The sequence below is a fragment of the Lagenorhynchus albirostris genome, chromosome 11, assembly GCF_949774975.1.
Source record: "Lagenorhynchus albirostris chromosome 11, mLagAlb1.1, whole genome shotgun sequence".
In the NCBI taxonomy this organism is placed as follows: Eukaryota; Metazoa; Chordata; class Mammalia; order Artiodactyla; family Delphinidae; genus Lagenorhynchus; species Lagenorhynchus albirostris.
In genome coordinates, this window is record NC_083105.1 from 38,808,538 (window position 1) to 38,825,104 (window position 16,567).

The 16,567-nt window shown below is 41.0% G+C and overlaps 1 pseudogene; it reads left to right on the forward strand.

The window, feature by feature from the left end:
* The first annotated feature begins 5,345 nt into the window (after nucleotides 1-5,345).
* Nucleotides 5,346-5,576, forward strand: LOC132529352 (small nuclear ribonucleoprotein G-like; annotated as a pseudogene).
* Nucleotides 5,577-16,567: the final 10,991 nt, after the last annotated feature.

Here is a 16,567-nt window from a genome sequence, read left to right on the forward strand (position 1 = left end):
GCAAACATTTGCTAACATATGTAGAACATTCTACCCCACAACAGTAGAATACACATTCTCCTCAAGCACACACAGATCTTTCTCCAGGACAGCTCACATGTTAGGACAAAAAACTAGCCTTAACAAATTTAAGAAGATTGAAATCATACCACAAAGAAATGAAACTGGAAATCAATAGGAAAAGGAAAACTGGAAAATTGACAAGCACAAAAATTAAACAACATACTCTTGAACAACCACTAGTTCAAAGAAAAAAATCAAAAAGGAAATTAAAAAATATTCTGAGGGCTTCCCTGGTGGTGCAGTGGTTGAGAGTCCGCCTGCCGATGAAGGGGACACGGGTTCGTGCCCCGGTCCAGGAAGATCCCACATGCCATGGAGCAGCTGGGCCCGTGAGCCATGGCCGCGGAGCCTGTGCGTCCACAGCCTGTGCTCTGCAACGGGAGAGGCCACAACAGTGAGAGGCCCATGTACCACAAAAAAATATATATATATATTTTTTTTTTTGAGACAACAAAAATGAAAACACAACACACCAAATTTATGGGATGCTGCAAAAGCAGTACTAAAAGGGAAGTTCATAGAAATAAATGCCTGTGTTAAAAAAGAAAAAAGATTTCAAATAAACAACTTACCTGTGCACATCAAGAAACTAGGAAAAGGAGAAACAAGCTAATTGGCAGAAGGAAGGACACAACAAAGGTAAGAGCAGAAATAAATGAAATAGAAAACAGAAAAACAGTAGCAAAAAATGAATGAAGCTAAGAGCTGTTTTTTTGAAAAAATAAAGTTTACAAACTTTGTCTAGACTGAGAAAAAAACAGAGAAGTCCCAAATATTAAAATCAGAAATGAAAGAAAGAAGAGACATTGCAACTGATGCCACAGAAATGAAAAGTATCAAAAGAGACTATGATGCACAACAGTATGCCAACAAATTGGATAACCTAGAAGAAACAGATAAATTCCTAGAAACATACTATAAATAAAATCATGAAGAAATAGAAAGTATGAATAAACCTCTAACCAACACAGAGATTGAATCAATGATCAAAAACCTCCCCAAAAAGAAAAGTCCAGGACCAGATGGTTTCACTGATGAATTCTACCAAACATTTAAAGACAAATTAGTACCAATCCTTCTCTTTCAAAAAATTGAAAAGGAGGGAACACTTGAAAACTCATTTTAAGAGGTCAGCATTACTTTGATACTAAAGACAGACAAAAACACCACAAGAAAAGAAAACTACATGCCAACCTGATGAAAAGAGGTGCAAAAATCCAGAGCAAAATGCTAAGAAAGCAAATTCAGTAGCATATTAAAATGATCATAAGCATGACAAAGTGAGATTTATCCCTGGGATGCAAGGATGTTTCAACATACAAAAATCAATTAATGTGATACACAACGTTAATAGAATAAAGAATAAAAATCATATGATCATGTAAATGGATGCAGAAAAAGCATTTGAAAACATCTAACACCTTTTATGATAAAAACTCTTAATAAACTAGGTATAGAAAAAAAATGTACCTCATTATAATAAAGGATATATATGACAAGCCCACAACTAACATACTCAATGGTGAAAAGCTAAAAGCTTTTCTTTTAAGATCATGAACAAGGCAAGGATGCCCACTCTCACCACTTCTGCTTAACATAGTACTAGAAGACGTAGCCAGAGAAATTACGCAAGAAACAGAAATAAAAGTCATCCAAATTAGAAAGGAAGAAGTAAAAGTGTTCCTGTTTGCAGACAACATGATCTTATATATAGAAAACCCTAAAGATTCCATTTTTTAAAAAGCTTTTAGAACTAATAAATTCAGTAAAGTTGCAGGTTACAAAATCAACATACAAAAATCAGTAGCATTTATATAGACTAACAATGAACTATCTGAAAAGGAAATTAGGAAAATAATCCTACTTACAATAGCACCAAAAGGAATAAAATACATATGAATAACCTTAACTAAAGGGGTGAAAGACTTGTATACTGAAAACTACAAATCACTGATAAAAGAAATGAATATAACACAAACAAATGGAAAAACATCTTATGTTCACTGATTGGAAGAACTGATATTGTTAAAATGATCATACTATCCAAAGTAATCTACACATTCATTGTATTCTCTATCAATATTCCAATGGCATTTTTTACAGAAACAAAAAAAAACAGTTCTAAAATTCATATGAAATCACAAATGACTCTGAATAGCCAAATCAATCTTGAGAAAGAAGAACAAAGCTGCGGTATCACAGTTTCTGATTTCAAAATATATTACAAAGCTAGAGTAATCAAAACAGTATGGTACAATATCATTTTAATTAAAGCATCAAATCAAAACAGAGTACAGGGCTTCCCTGGTGGCGCAGTGGTTGAGAGTCCACCTGCCGATGATGGGGACACAGGTTCGTGCCCCGGTCTGGGAAGATCCCACGTGCCGCGGAGCGGCTGGGCCCATGAGCTATGGCCGCTGAGCCTGCGCGTCCAGAGCCTGTGCTCCGCAACAGGAGAGGCCACAACAGTGAGAGGCCCGCGTACCGCAAAAAAAAAAAAAAAAAAAACAGAGTACAAAGCAGAGAAATAAACCCGTGTGTATATGGTCAACTAATATCTGACAAGGGTACCAGGAATACACAATGGGAAAAAGGATAGTTTGTTCAACAAAAAGTGTGGGAAAACTGGATATCTACATGTAAAAGAATGAAACTGGACCCTAACTTTACATCATACAGAAAAACCAGCTCAAAATGCATCAAATTCTTAAACATAAGACCAAAACCTGTAAAACTCCTAGAAGAAAACGTAGGAGAAAAACTTCATGACAGTGGCCTTGGCGATGATTTCACAGATATGACAGCAAAAGCACAGGCAACAAAAATAAGCAAGTGGTACTACATCAAACTAAAAAGTTTCTGCACAGTAAAGGGAACAATTAAAAGGCAACCTATGAAATGGGAGAAAATATTTGCAAATCACATATCTGAAAAGGGGTTATTGTCTAAAATATATGAGGAATTCCTACAACTCAATAGTTAAAAAAAAAACTAATACTCTGATTTAAAAATGAACTAGACTTGAACATTTTTCTAAAAAAGACATACAAAAGGTCAATGGTATATGAAAAAATGCTCAACATCACTAATTATCAGAGAAATTCAAATCAAAACCACAATGAGATATCACCTCACACCTGTCCGTTTGCTTATTATCAAAAAAAAGACAAGAAGTGTTGGCTAGGATGTAGAGAAATTGGAACCCTTGTACATTGGGAATGCAAAATGGTGCCACTGCTATGGAAAACAGTATGGAGGTTTCTCAAAAAATTAAAAATAGGGCTTCCCTGGTGGCGCAGTGGTTGAGAGTCCGCCTGCTGATGCAGGGGACATGGGTTCGTGCCCCGGTCTGAGAAGATCCCACATGCCGCGGAGCGACTGGGCCCGTGAGCCATGGCCGCTGAGCCTGCGCGTCCGGAGCCTGTGCTCCGCAGCGGGAGAGGCCACAACAGTGAGAGGCCCACGTACCGCAAAAAAAAAAAAAAAAAAAAAAAAAATTAAAAATAGAACTACCATATAACCGAGCAGTCCCATTTGTGGGTATTAATCCAAAAGAATTTAAATCAGGATCTCTAAAAGATAATAGTGCTTTTATGTTTATTACAGCAATATTCACAATAGCCACGATGTGGAAATAACCTAAATGTCCACCATTAGATGAACGGATAAAGAAAATGTGGTGTATACATAAAATAGAATACTCTTTGACTTTAAAAAGAAGGAAATCCTGCAATATACAACATGAATGAACCTTGAGGACATTATGCTAAGAAAAATAAGCCAATCACAGAAACATAAATATTGAATACTTCCACTAATATAAGGTATCTAAAATAATCAAATTCATAGAATCAAAGAGTGGAATGGTGGTTGCCAGGGGCTAGAGAGAGGAGGAAATGGGGATGAAGTTTCAGTCAAGAAAGATAAATAAGCTCTAGAGATCTGCTGTTCAACATTGTACCTGCAGTCAACAATAATATATTATACACTTAGAAACTGGTTAAGAGAATAGATCTTATGTTAAGTGATCCTCTCACTATAAAATAAAATACAATATAAAATGAAACTGGGGACTTCCCTGGTGGCGTGGTGGTTAAGAATCCACCTGCTGATGCAGGGGACACAGGTTCAAGCCCTGGTCTGGTAAGATCCCACATGCCACGGAGCAACTAAGCCTGTGCGCCACAACTACTGAGCCTGTGCTCTAGAGCCCGCGAGCCACAGCTACTGAGCCCACACACCTACAGTCCATACTCCACAACAAGAGAAGCCATCGCAATGAGAAGCCCGCGCACCACAACGAAGACCCAACGCAGCCAAAAATAAATAAATAAACTTATAAAAAATAAATAAATAAAATGAAACTGGTTTTTGATTACAGATAGTTCAAGAAGCACTGTTCTGGACCAGGGATCAGCAAACTTTTTCTGTAAAAAGTGAGAGTAAACATGTAGGCTTTCCAGGCCAATCAGTCTCTGTTGCAACTACATAACTCTGCCCTTTTAGCATGAAAGCAGCCATAGACAATACATAAACAATGAATGTGTCTGTGTTTCAATAAAACTTTATATTAAAAAAAGATGATGGGCCAGATTTGATCCACAAGCTGTAGTTTGCCAACCCCTGTTATAAGCCATGAAACTCCAGGGAGCAGATGTCTCATTTGTTTTGGTCTTCACTGTCTCTCCAGTGCCTAAAATATCCTTCACATAATAGGTACTCAATAACTATGTATTTAAAAGATTATTAGTCTACTTTATGATGCAGGTGCAGGTCTTGCCTGAATTGATGTAGACGTCATATGTCCAGGGCTATCAATGCCATGGATGACCATGATAAGAATGTTAACTGACTCTGGTTAACCACAGATAACCAGATTAAAACAACAGATGTTCCACGGATCAAATATAGTCTGGGAAGCAAAGGCAATCACCAGTTGCTTGAAAAAAGAAAGGAAGAGGGTATTGGCACTTGGTAGGTTTTAAGGAAGCTGTGAAAGTTTGAGAAGAATGGTAAGGGAAGCTAAAAGTGGTGTGTGATAGATACATTGCTTAGTTGAGGTTGGAGAGCATGAGTGAGAGGTGGCAATGACCCAGAAGGCAGCAGTGTCCTCTAACAAGGCCCTGGGCTTGGTGTTCCAGGTAGATTAGCCTAGAAGGAAGACTATTGAATAATACATCCTTGTCCTTTTCCTCTTTAAAAACCTCTGATGATACCACAGGAGTGTGAGGGAGACCACAAGTACCATTTCAAGGCAGCTCTAAGCACACTGAGGAGACGCCATGAGCAAGGCTCACCATCCCAAGTTGAAAAAAAATTTAAGAACAAGAAGTTATTACTGAAATTAAACAGCAACAGATGTATCCAAGGAATATTGTGGGAATTTGATCCCTTTATGAATCTTGTGATAGATGAATGTATGGAGATCATATCCAGGGCAACAGAACAATATTGGAAAGGGGATAATACAAGGAAATAGTATCATCATGTTAGAATCCTTAGAAAGAGTATAAATGATGGCTGTGTTCAGCAGAGAAATCAATTGCTTCCACACGTCCCATCCTCAAAGGACTTGTTTTATTGTGATGTAAAAGTCAGGTGATGCACACTTGTCATATTAAATTTTTTACTGAAATTTTTAAAAACCCAAAATGTTGATAACTTGCTAAGATCAGATCCAAAATTCCCTGACATCGAAAGTCTTTGATCATTTGGTTCCAATCTACCTTTCTCATCACTTCATGCCAGAAACCCCTTTCCCAAAATATACTGTTCCTAGAGCCACACCAGGCCATTTACTCTTTCCCTCAACATGCCTGATGCTTTCACATCTTGACACCTTGGCTCTAGCTATTCTCTTCCCTGCAATGCCTTTCTCTCCTCTTCATCCAGCAAAGTCTTAGCCCCCCTTGGAGACCTACACTGTGAAGCCTTCATGGCTCACTTACCAGATAGTTTGTCTCTCATTCCACTGCTCTGCCATTACATTCTATCCCAATCATTTGTTTGCATGTCTGCCTGTGCGCTGAGACAGGGAGCCCCTTGAAAGCTAGTTTTAATATTCTGGTGCTTAAGCAGAATTGGCAAAAATGCAAAGAGCCCGTGATCTGCATTTAAAGCAATTATAGCAGTATTTTCTCCTGCATTCTCTCTTGCTACACTGATTTTCCTTCCTGCATTTATCCCTTCCCAGCTGAATCTTTTCTTTTGCTCTTCTCAGACCCAGACACAGGAGAAAACCTTTCTATGCAAGGTTGATAAGCTTATCTGTAAGAAGGGCTAAATAAATGTTTCCATTGTGTTTTAAAATTATTGAATACCCAAACCCACAAAGACATTTTAGAGGACTTTTCAATCCCATGTGTATTTTCAGGGAAGTGTATCTAATATGTTTTTATTAGTTAATTTACATTTAACTTATCAACATAATGTATTTAGTCATTACAGTCCAAATCTAACACATTCCCTTAGGAAGCACAACAATCTATTTTTTTCTCTATTAACAGGGTGTTGTTTTCGCCAACTGAAACTTGACACAAAATAATATTAATTAAACTGAATTTCTAGTTCCTTCAAAATAAAGTTTCTGAAGAGACAGCAGGAAGATGGCGGAAGAGTAAGACGCGGAGATCGCCTTCCTCCCTACAGATACACCAGAAATACATCTACACGTGGAACAACTCCTACAGAACACCTACTGAAGGCTGGCAGAAGACCTCAGACCTCCCAAAAGGCAAGAAACTCCCCACGTACCTGGGTAGGGCAAAAGAAAAAAAGAATAAACAGAGACAAAAGAATAGGGACGGCACCTGCACCAGTGGGAGGGAGCTGTGAAGGACGAAAAGTTTCCACACACTAGGAAGCCCCTTCGCGGGCGGAGACTGCGGGAGGCGGAGGGGGGAGCTTTGGAGCCGCGGAGGAGAGCACAGTAACAGGGGTGCGGAGGGCAAAGCAGGGAGATTCCCGCACAGAGGATCGGTGCCGACCGGCACTCACCAGCCCGAGAGGCTTGTCTGCTCACCCGCCGGGGCGGGCGGGGCTGCGAGCTGAGGCTCTGAGGCTCGGGTTTCGGTTTCGGACGGAGCTTAGGGAGAGGACTGGGGTTGGCGGCTTGAACATAGCCTGAAGGGGTTAGTGCACCACAGCTAGCCGGGAGGGAGTCCGGGGAAAAGTCTGCACCTGCCGAAGAGGCAAGAGACTTTTTCTTTCCTCTTTGTTTCCTGGTGCGTGAGGAGAGGGGTTTAAGAACGCTGCTTAAAGGAACTCCAGAGACGGGCGCGAGCCGCGGCTGAGGGCGCGGACTCCGGAGACGGGCGCAAGCCGCGGCTGGAGGCGCGGACCACAGAGGCGGGCGGGAGACGTTGGGGCTGCTGCTGCCGCCACCAAGGGGCCTGTGTGCGAGCCCAGGTCGCTCTCCACGCCCCTCTTCCGCGGAGCCTGTGTAGCCCGCCACTGCCGGGTTCCCGGGATCCGGGGACGACTTCCCCGGGAGAGCGCACGGCGGGCCTCGGGCTGGTGCAGGGTCACGCCGGACTTTGCCGCCGCAGGCCCGCCCCGCATTCCGTGCCCCTCCCTCCCCGCCGGCCTCAGTACGCCAGAGCCCCCGAATCAGCGGCTCCTTTAACCCCGTCCTGTCTGAGCAAAAAACAGACGCCCTCCAGCGACCTACACGCAGAGGCAGGGCCAAATCCAAAGCTGAGCCCCTGTGAGCTGTGAGAACAAAGAAGAGAAAGGGAAATCTCTCCCAGCAGCCTCAGAAGCAGCGGATTAAAGCTCCACAATTAACTTGATGTACCCTGCATCTGTGGAATACATGAATAGACAGCCAATCATCCCAAATTAAGGAGGTGGACTTTGGGAGCAAGATCTATGATTTTTTTCCCTATTCCTCTTTTTGTGAATGCGTATGTTTATGCTTCTGTGTGAAATCTTGTCTGTATAGTCTTGCTTCCACCATTTGTCCTAGGGTTCTATCCGTCCATGGTTTTTTCTTAAAATTTTTTTCTTAATAATCAATTTTAATTTTAAGAACGTTATTATACTTTGCCTTCGTCCTTTCTTTCTTTCTTTCTTTCTTTCCTTCCTTCCTTCCCTCCTTTAGACAACGAATCATCCCAAATTGAGGAGGTGGTCTCTGACAGCAAGATTTATGATTTTTCCCCCTTTACCTCTTTTAGTGAGGGTGTATGTGTACGCCTCTGTGTAAGATTTTGTCTGTATAGCTTTGCTTCCAACATTTGTCCTAAGGTTCTATCCGTCCCTTTTTTTTTTTCGAAATAAGAATTTTTTAATTCAATAACTTTATTATACTTTATTTTATTTTTACTGTATCTTCTTTCTTTCTGTTTTTCCTTCTTTCCCTCCTTCCTTCCTTCCTCCCTCCCTCCCTCCCTCCTTTCTTTCCTTCTTGCCTTCTTTGCTTCTTTGCTTCTTTCTTTCTTTCTTTCTTCCTTCCTTCCTTCCTTCCCTCCTTCCCTCCTTCCTTCCCTCCGTTCCTTCTTTCTTTCCTCATACTTCTACTAATTCCCTCTACTTTTTCTCCCTTTTATTCAGAGCCGTGTGGATGAAAGGCTCTTGGTGCTCCAGCCAGGAGTCAGGGCTCTGCCTCTGAGGTAGGACAGCCAACTTCAGGACACTGGTCCATAAGAGACCTCCCAGCTCCACATAATATCAAAAGGCGAAAATCTCCCAGAGACCTCCATCTTAACACCAGCACCCAGCTTCACTCAACGAGCAGCAAGCCACAGTGCTGGACAACCTGTGCCAAACAACTAGCAAAACAGGAACACAACCCCACCCATTAGCAGAGAGGCTGCCTAAAATCATAATAAGGCCACAGACACCCCCAAACACACCACCAGACGTGAACCTGCCCACTAGAGAGACAAGATCCAGCCTCATCCACCACAACACAGGCACTAGTCCCCTCCACCAGGAAGCCTACACAACCCACTGAACCAACCTTAGCCACTGGAGACAGACATCAAAAACAGGAGGAACTACGAACCTGCAGCCTGCAAAAAGGAGACCCCAAACACAGTAAGATAAGCAAAATAAGAAAACAGAAAAACACACAGCAGATAAAGGAGCAAGATAAAAATGCACCAGACCTAACAAATGAAGAGGAAATAGGCAGTCTACCTGAAAAAGAATTCAGAATAATGATAGTAAGGTTGATCCGAAATCTTGGAGATAGAATGGACAATAGAATGGACAAAATGCAGGAATCAGTTAACAAGGACCTAGAAGAACTAAAGATGAAACAAGCAACGATGAACAACACAATAAATGAAATTAAAAATACTCTAGATGGGATCAATAGCAGAATAACTGAGGCAGAAGAATGGATAAGTGACCTGGAAGATAAAATAGTGGAAATAACTACTGCAGAGCAGAATAAAGAAAAAAGAATGAAAAGAACTGAGGACAGTCTCAGAGACCTCTGGGACAACATTAAACGCACCAACATTCGAATTATAGGGGTTCCAGAAGAAGAAGAGAAAAAGAAAGGGACTGAGAAAATATTTGAAGAGATTATAGTTGAGAACTTCCCTAATATGGGAAAGGAAATAGTTAATCAAGTCCAGGAAGCACAGAGAGTCCCATACAGGATAAATCCAAGGAGAAATACGCCAAGACACATATTAATCAAACTGTCAAAAATTAAATACAAAGAAAGCATATTAAAAGCAGCAAGGGAAAAACAACAAATAACACATAAGGGAATCCCCATAAGGTTAACAGCTGATCTCTCAGCAGAAACCCTACAAGCCAGAAGGGAGTGGCAGGACATACTGAAAGTGATGAAGGAGAAAAACCTGCAGCCAAGACTACTCTACCCAGCAAGGATCTCATTCAGATTTGATGGAGAAATTAAAACCTTTACAGACAAGCAAAAGCTGAGAGAGTTCAGCACCACCAAACCAGCTTTACAACAAATGCTAAAGGATCTTCTCTAGGCAAGAAACACAAGAGAAGGAAAAGACCTATAATAACGAACCCAAAACAATTTAGAAAATGGGAATAGAAACATACGTATCGATAATTACCTTAAATGTAAATGGACTAAATGCTCCCACCAAAAGACACAGATTAGCTGAATGGATACAAAAACAAGACCCTTATATATGCTGTCTACAAGAGACCCACTTCAGACCTAGAGACACATACAGACTGAAAGTAAGGGGATGGAAAAAGATATTCCATGCAAATGGAAACCAAAAGAAAGCTGGAGTAGCAATTCTCATATCAGACAAAATAGACTTTAAAATAAGGACTATTAAAAGAGACAAAGAAGGACACTACATAATGATCAAGGGATCGATCCAAGAAGAAGATATAACAATTGTAAATATTTATGCACCCAACATAGGAGCACCTCAATACATAAGGCAAATACTAACAGCCATAAAAGGGGAAATCGACAGTAACACATTCATAGTAGGGGACTTAAACACCCCACTTTCACCCATGGACAGATCATCCAAAATGAAAATAAATAAGGAAACACAAACTTTAAATGATACATTAAACAAGATGGACTTAATTGATATTTATAGGACACTCCATCCAAAAACAACAGAATACACATTTTTCTCAAGTGCTCATGGAACATTCTCCAGGATAGATCATATCTTGGGTCACAAATCAAGCCTTGGTAAATTTAAGAAAATTGAAATTGTATCAAGTATCTTTTCTGACCACAACGCCATGAGACTAGATATCAATTACAGGAAAAGATCTGTAAAAAATACAAACACATGGAGGCTAAACAATACACTACTTAATAATGAAGTGATCACTGAAGAAATCAAAGAGGAAATCAAAAAATACCTAGAAACAAATGACAATGGAGACACAACGACCCAAAACCTGTGGGATGCAGCAAAAACAGTTCTAAGGGGGAAGTTTATAGCAATACAAGCCCACCTTAAGAAGCAGGAAACATCTCGAATAAACAACCTAACCTTGCACCTCAAGCAATTAGAGAAAGAAGAACAAAAAAACCCCAAAGCTAGCAGAAGGAAAGAAATCATAAAAATCAGATCAGAGATAAATGAAAAAGAAATGAAGGAAACAATAGCAAAGATCAATAAAACTAAAAGCTGGTTCTTCGAGAAGATAAACAAAATAGATAAACCACTAGCCAGACTCATCAAGAAAAAAAGGGAGAAGACTTAAATCAATAGAATTAAAAATGAAAAAGGAGAAGTAACAACTGACACTGCAGAAATACAAGAGATCATGAGAGATTACTACAAGCAATTATATGCCAATAAAAGGGACAATCTGGAAGAAATGGACAAATTCTTAGAAATGCACAACCTGCCAAGACTGAATCAGGAAGAAATAGAAAATATGAACAGACCAATCACAAGCACTGAAATTGAAACTGTGATTAAAAATCTTCCAACAAAGAAAAGCCCAGGACCAGATGGCTTCACAGGCGAATTCTATCAAACATTTAGAGAAGAGCTAACACCTATCCTTCTCAAACTCTTCCAAAATATAGCAGAGGGAGGAACACTCCCAAACTCATTCTACGAGGCCACCATCACCCTGATACCAAAACCAGACAAAGATGTCACAAAGAAAGAAAACTACAGGCCAATATCACTGATGAACATAGATGCAAAGATCCTCAACAAAATACTAGCAAACAGAATCCAACAGCACATTAAACGGATCATACACCATGATCAAGTGGGGTTTATTCCAGGAATGCAAGGATTCTTCAATATACGCAAATCTATCAATGTGATAAACCATATTAACAAATTGAAGGAGAAAAACCATATGATCATCTCAATAGATGCAGAGAAAGCTTTTGACAAAATTCAACACCCATTTAAGATAAAAACCCTGCAGAAAGTAGGCATAGAGGGAACTTTCCTCAACATAGTAAAGGCCATATATGACAAACCCACAGCAAACATCATCCTCAATGGTGAAAAACTGAAAGCATTTCCACTAAGATCAGGAACAAGACAAGGGTGCCCACTCTCACCACTCTTATTCAAAATAGTTTTGGAAGTTTTAGCCACAGCAATCAGAGAAGAGAAGGAAATAAAAGGAATCCAAATCGGAAAAGAAGAAGTAAAGCTGTCACTCTTTGCAGATGACATGATCCTATACATAGAGAATCCTAAAGATGCTACCAGAAAACTACTAGAGCTAATCAATGAATTTGGTAAAGTGGCAGGATACAAAATTAATACACAGAAATCTCTGGCATTCCTATATACTAATGATGAAAAATCTGAAAGTGAAATCAAGAAAACACTCCCATTTACCATTGCAACAAAAAGAATAAAATATCTAGGAATAAACCTACCTAAGGAGACAAAGACCTGTATGCAGAAAATTATAAGACACTGATGAAAGAAATTAAAGATGATACAAATAGATGGAGAGATATACCATGTTCTTGGATTGGAAGAATCAACAATGTGAAAATGACTCTACTACCCAAAGCAATTTATAGATTCAATGCAATCCCTATCAAACTACCACTGGCATTTTTCACAGAACTAGAACAAAAAATTTCGCAATTCGTACGGAAACACAAAAGACCCCGAATAGCCAAAGCAATCTTGAGAACAAAAAAAGGAACTGGAGGAATCAGGCTCCCTGACTTCAGACTATACTACAAAGCTACAGTTATCAAGACAGTATGGTACTGGCACTAAAACAGAAATATAGATCAATGGAACAGGATAGAAAGCCCAGAGATAAACCCATGCACATATGGACACCTTATCTTTGATAAAGGTGGCAGGAATGTACAGTGGAGAAAAGACAGCCTCTTCAATAAGTGGTGCTGGGAAAACTGGACAGGTACATGTAAAAGTATGAGATTAGATCACTCCCTAACACCATACACAAAAATAAGCTCAAAATGGATTAAAGACCTAAATATAAGGCCAGAAACTATCAAACTCTTAGAGGAAAACATAGGCAGAACACTCTATGACATAAATCACAGCAAGATCCTTTCTGACCCACCTCCTAGAGTAATGGAAATAAAAACAAAAATAAACAAATGGGACCTAATGAAACTTCAAAGCTTTTGCACAGCAAAGGAAACCATAAACAAGACCAAAAGACAGCCCTCAGAATGGGAGAAAATATTTGCAAATGAAGCAACCGACAAAGGATTAATCTCCAAAATTTACAAGCAGCTCATGCAGCTCAATAACAAAAAAACAAACAACCCAATCCAAAAATGGGCAGAAGACCTAAATAGACATTTCTCCAAAGATATACAGACTGCCAACAAACACATGAAAGAATGCTCAACATCATTAATCATTAGAGAAATGCAAATCAAAACTACAATGAGATATCATCTCACACCAGTCAGAATGGCCATCATCAAAAAATCTAGAAACAATAAATGCTGGAGAGGGTGTGGAGAAAAGGGAACACTCTTGCACTGCTGGTGGGAATGTGAATTGGTTCAGCCACTATGGAGAACAGTATGGAGGTTCCTTAAAAAACTACAAATAGAACTACCATATGACGCAGCAATCCCACTACTGGGCATATACCCTGAGAAAACCGAAATTCAAAAAGAGTCATGTACCAAAATGTTCATTGCAGCTCTATTTACAATAGCCCGGAGATGGAAACAACCTAAGTGCCCATCATCGGATGAATGGATAAAGAAGATGTGTCACATATATACAATGGAATATTACTCAGCCATAAAAAGAAACGAAATTGAGCTATTTGTAATGAGGTGGATAGACCTAGAGTCTGTCATACACAGTGAAGTAAGTCAGAAAGAAAAAGACAAATACCGTATGCTAACACATATATATGGAATTTAAGAAAAAAAAAATGTCATGAAGAACCTAGGGGTAAGGCAGGAATAAAGACACAGACCTCCTAGAGAACGGACTTGAGGTTATGGGGAGGGGGAGGGGTGAGCTGTGACAGGGCGAGAGAGAGTCATGGACATATACACACTAACAAACGTAGTAAGGTAGATAGCTAGTGGGAAGCAGCCGCATGGCACAGGAAATTGGCTCGGTGCTTTGTGACAGCCTGGAGGGGTGGGATAGGGAGGGTGGGAGGGAGGGAGACGCAAGAGGGAAGAGATATGGGAACATACGTATATGTATAACTGATTCACTTTGTTATAAAGCAGAAACTAACACACCATTGTAAAGCAATTATACCCCAATAAAGATGTTAAAAAAAAAATGGTTAAAACGATAAAAAATAAATAAATAAATAAATAAAGTTTCTGAATGAACACAATAGAGTGCAAGATCATTGGGTTAGTACCATCAGGGGACTACATTGGAACCCGACTCTATTTTTTTCTTTTTTTTCTTTTTTTGAACTTTTTCTTTTTTTGGCTGCATCGGGTCTCAGTTGTGGCACACAGGATCTTTCGTTCCGGCACACGGGCTCTTCGTTGTGCTGCATGGGCTTCTCTCTTGCTGTGGCACACAGGCTCCAGAGTGCGCAGGCTCTGTAGTTGAGGCATGCGGGCTCTCTAGTTGTGGCATGCGGGCTTGGTTGCCCCAAGGCATGTGGGATCTTAGTTCCCCGACCAGGGATTGAACTGACGTCCCCTGTTTGCAAGACGGATTCTTAAACACTGGACCACCATGGAAGTCCCTCTCTCTTTCTTTCTTTTTTCTTTCTTTCTTTCTTCCTTCCTTCCTCTCCCTCTTTCTTTCTTTCACTCTTTCTATTTTCTTTCCCCTTTTCTTTTTTCTTTCCCTCTTACTTCATTGTGTCATGAAACAGTTTCATGTCATAACATTTTAATTTTATCATAATAAACATATATTTTAAATCCATTTGAGGTTACAAGGAACACACTCAAAAGCTGTAGCATCAAAATGAAACAGTGTGAGGGGGGAACTTCAGGATGGTATAAGAGTAAGACATAGAGATCACCTTCCTGCCCACAAATACATGAGAAATACATCTACATGTGGAACAACTCCTACAGAACACATACTGAACACTGGCAGAAGACCTCAGACCTCGCAAAAGTCAAGAAACTGCCCACGTACCTGGGTAGGGCAAAAGAAAAAAGAAAAAACAGACACAAAGAATAGGGACGGGACCTGCACCAGTGGGAGGGAGCTGTGAAGGAGGAAGGGTTTCCACACACTAGGAAGCCCCTTCGCGGGCGGAGACTGCAGGTGGTGGAGGGGGGAAGCTTCGAAGCCGCGGAGGAGAGCACAGCAACAGGGATGCGGAAGGCAAAGCGGAGAGATTCCCGCACAAAGGATCAGTGCCGACCAGCACTCACCAGCCTGAGAGGCTTGTCTGCTCACCCGCCAGGGCGGACGGGGGCTGGGAGCTGAGGTTCGGGCTTCAGAGGTCGGATCCCAGGGAGAGGACTGGGGTTGGCTGCGTGAACACAGCCTGAAGGGGGCTAGTGCGCCACAGCTAGCCGGGAGGGAGTTCGGGAAAAGGTCTAGAGCTGCAAAAGAGACAAGAGACTTTTTCTTGCCTCTGTTTCCAGGTGCCGAGGAGAGGGGATTAAGAGCGCTGCTTAAAGGAGCTCCAGAGACGGGCGCAAGCCGCGGCTAAAAGCGCGGACCCCAGAGACGGGCATGAGACACTAAGGCTGCTACTGCCGCCACCAAGAAGCCTGTGTGCGAGCACAGGTCACTATCCACACCTCCCCTCCCGGGAGCCTGTGCAGCCCGCCACTGCCAGGGTCCTGGGATCCAGGGACAACTTTCCCGGCAGAACGCACGGCGCGCCTCAGGCTGGTGCAACATCACGCTGCAGGCTCACCCCACATCAGTACCCCTCCCTCCCCCCGGTCTGAGTGAGCCAGAGCCCCCGAATCAGTGGCTCCTTTAACCCCGTCCTGTCTGAGCGAAGAACAGACGCCCTCAGGCGACCCACACGCAGAGGCGAGTCCAAATCCAAAGCTGAGCCCCAGGAGCTGTGCGAACAAAGAAGAGTAAGGGAAATCTCTCCCAGCACCCTCAGGAGCAGCGGATTAAAGCTCCACAATCAACTTGATGTACCCTGCATCTGTGCAATACATGAATAGATAACGAATCATCCCAAATAGAGGAGGTGGACTTTGGGAGCAACGATATATTTTTTTTTCCCTTTTTCTCGTTTTTTGAGTGTATATGTGTATGCTTCTGTGTGTGATTTTGTCTGTATAGCTTTGCTTTTACCATTTGTCCTAGGGTTCTGTCAGTCCATTTTCTTGGTTTTTTGGGTTTTTTTGTTTTTTTTTTAAGTATAGTTTTTAGCACTTGTTATCATTGGTGGATTTGTTTTTTGGTTTGGTTGCTCTCTTCTTTTTTTTTTAATACTTTAAAAATTTTTTTTAATAATTATTTTTTATTTTAATAACTTTATTTTATTTTAGGTTGAGAACTTCATTCTTTCTTTTTCTCCCTTTTATTCTGAGCCATGTGGAGGACAGGCTCTTGGTGCTCCAGCCAGGTGTCAGGGCTGTGCCTCTGAGGTGGGAGAGCCAACTTCAGGACACTGGTCCACAAGAGAC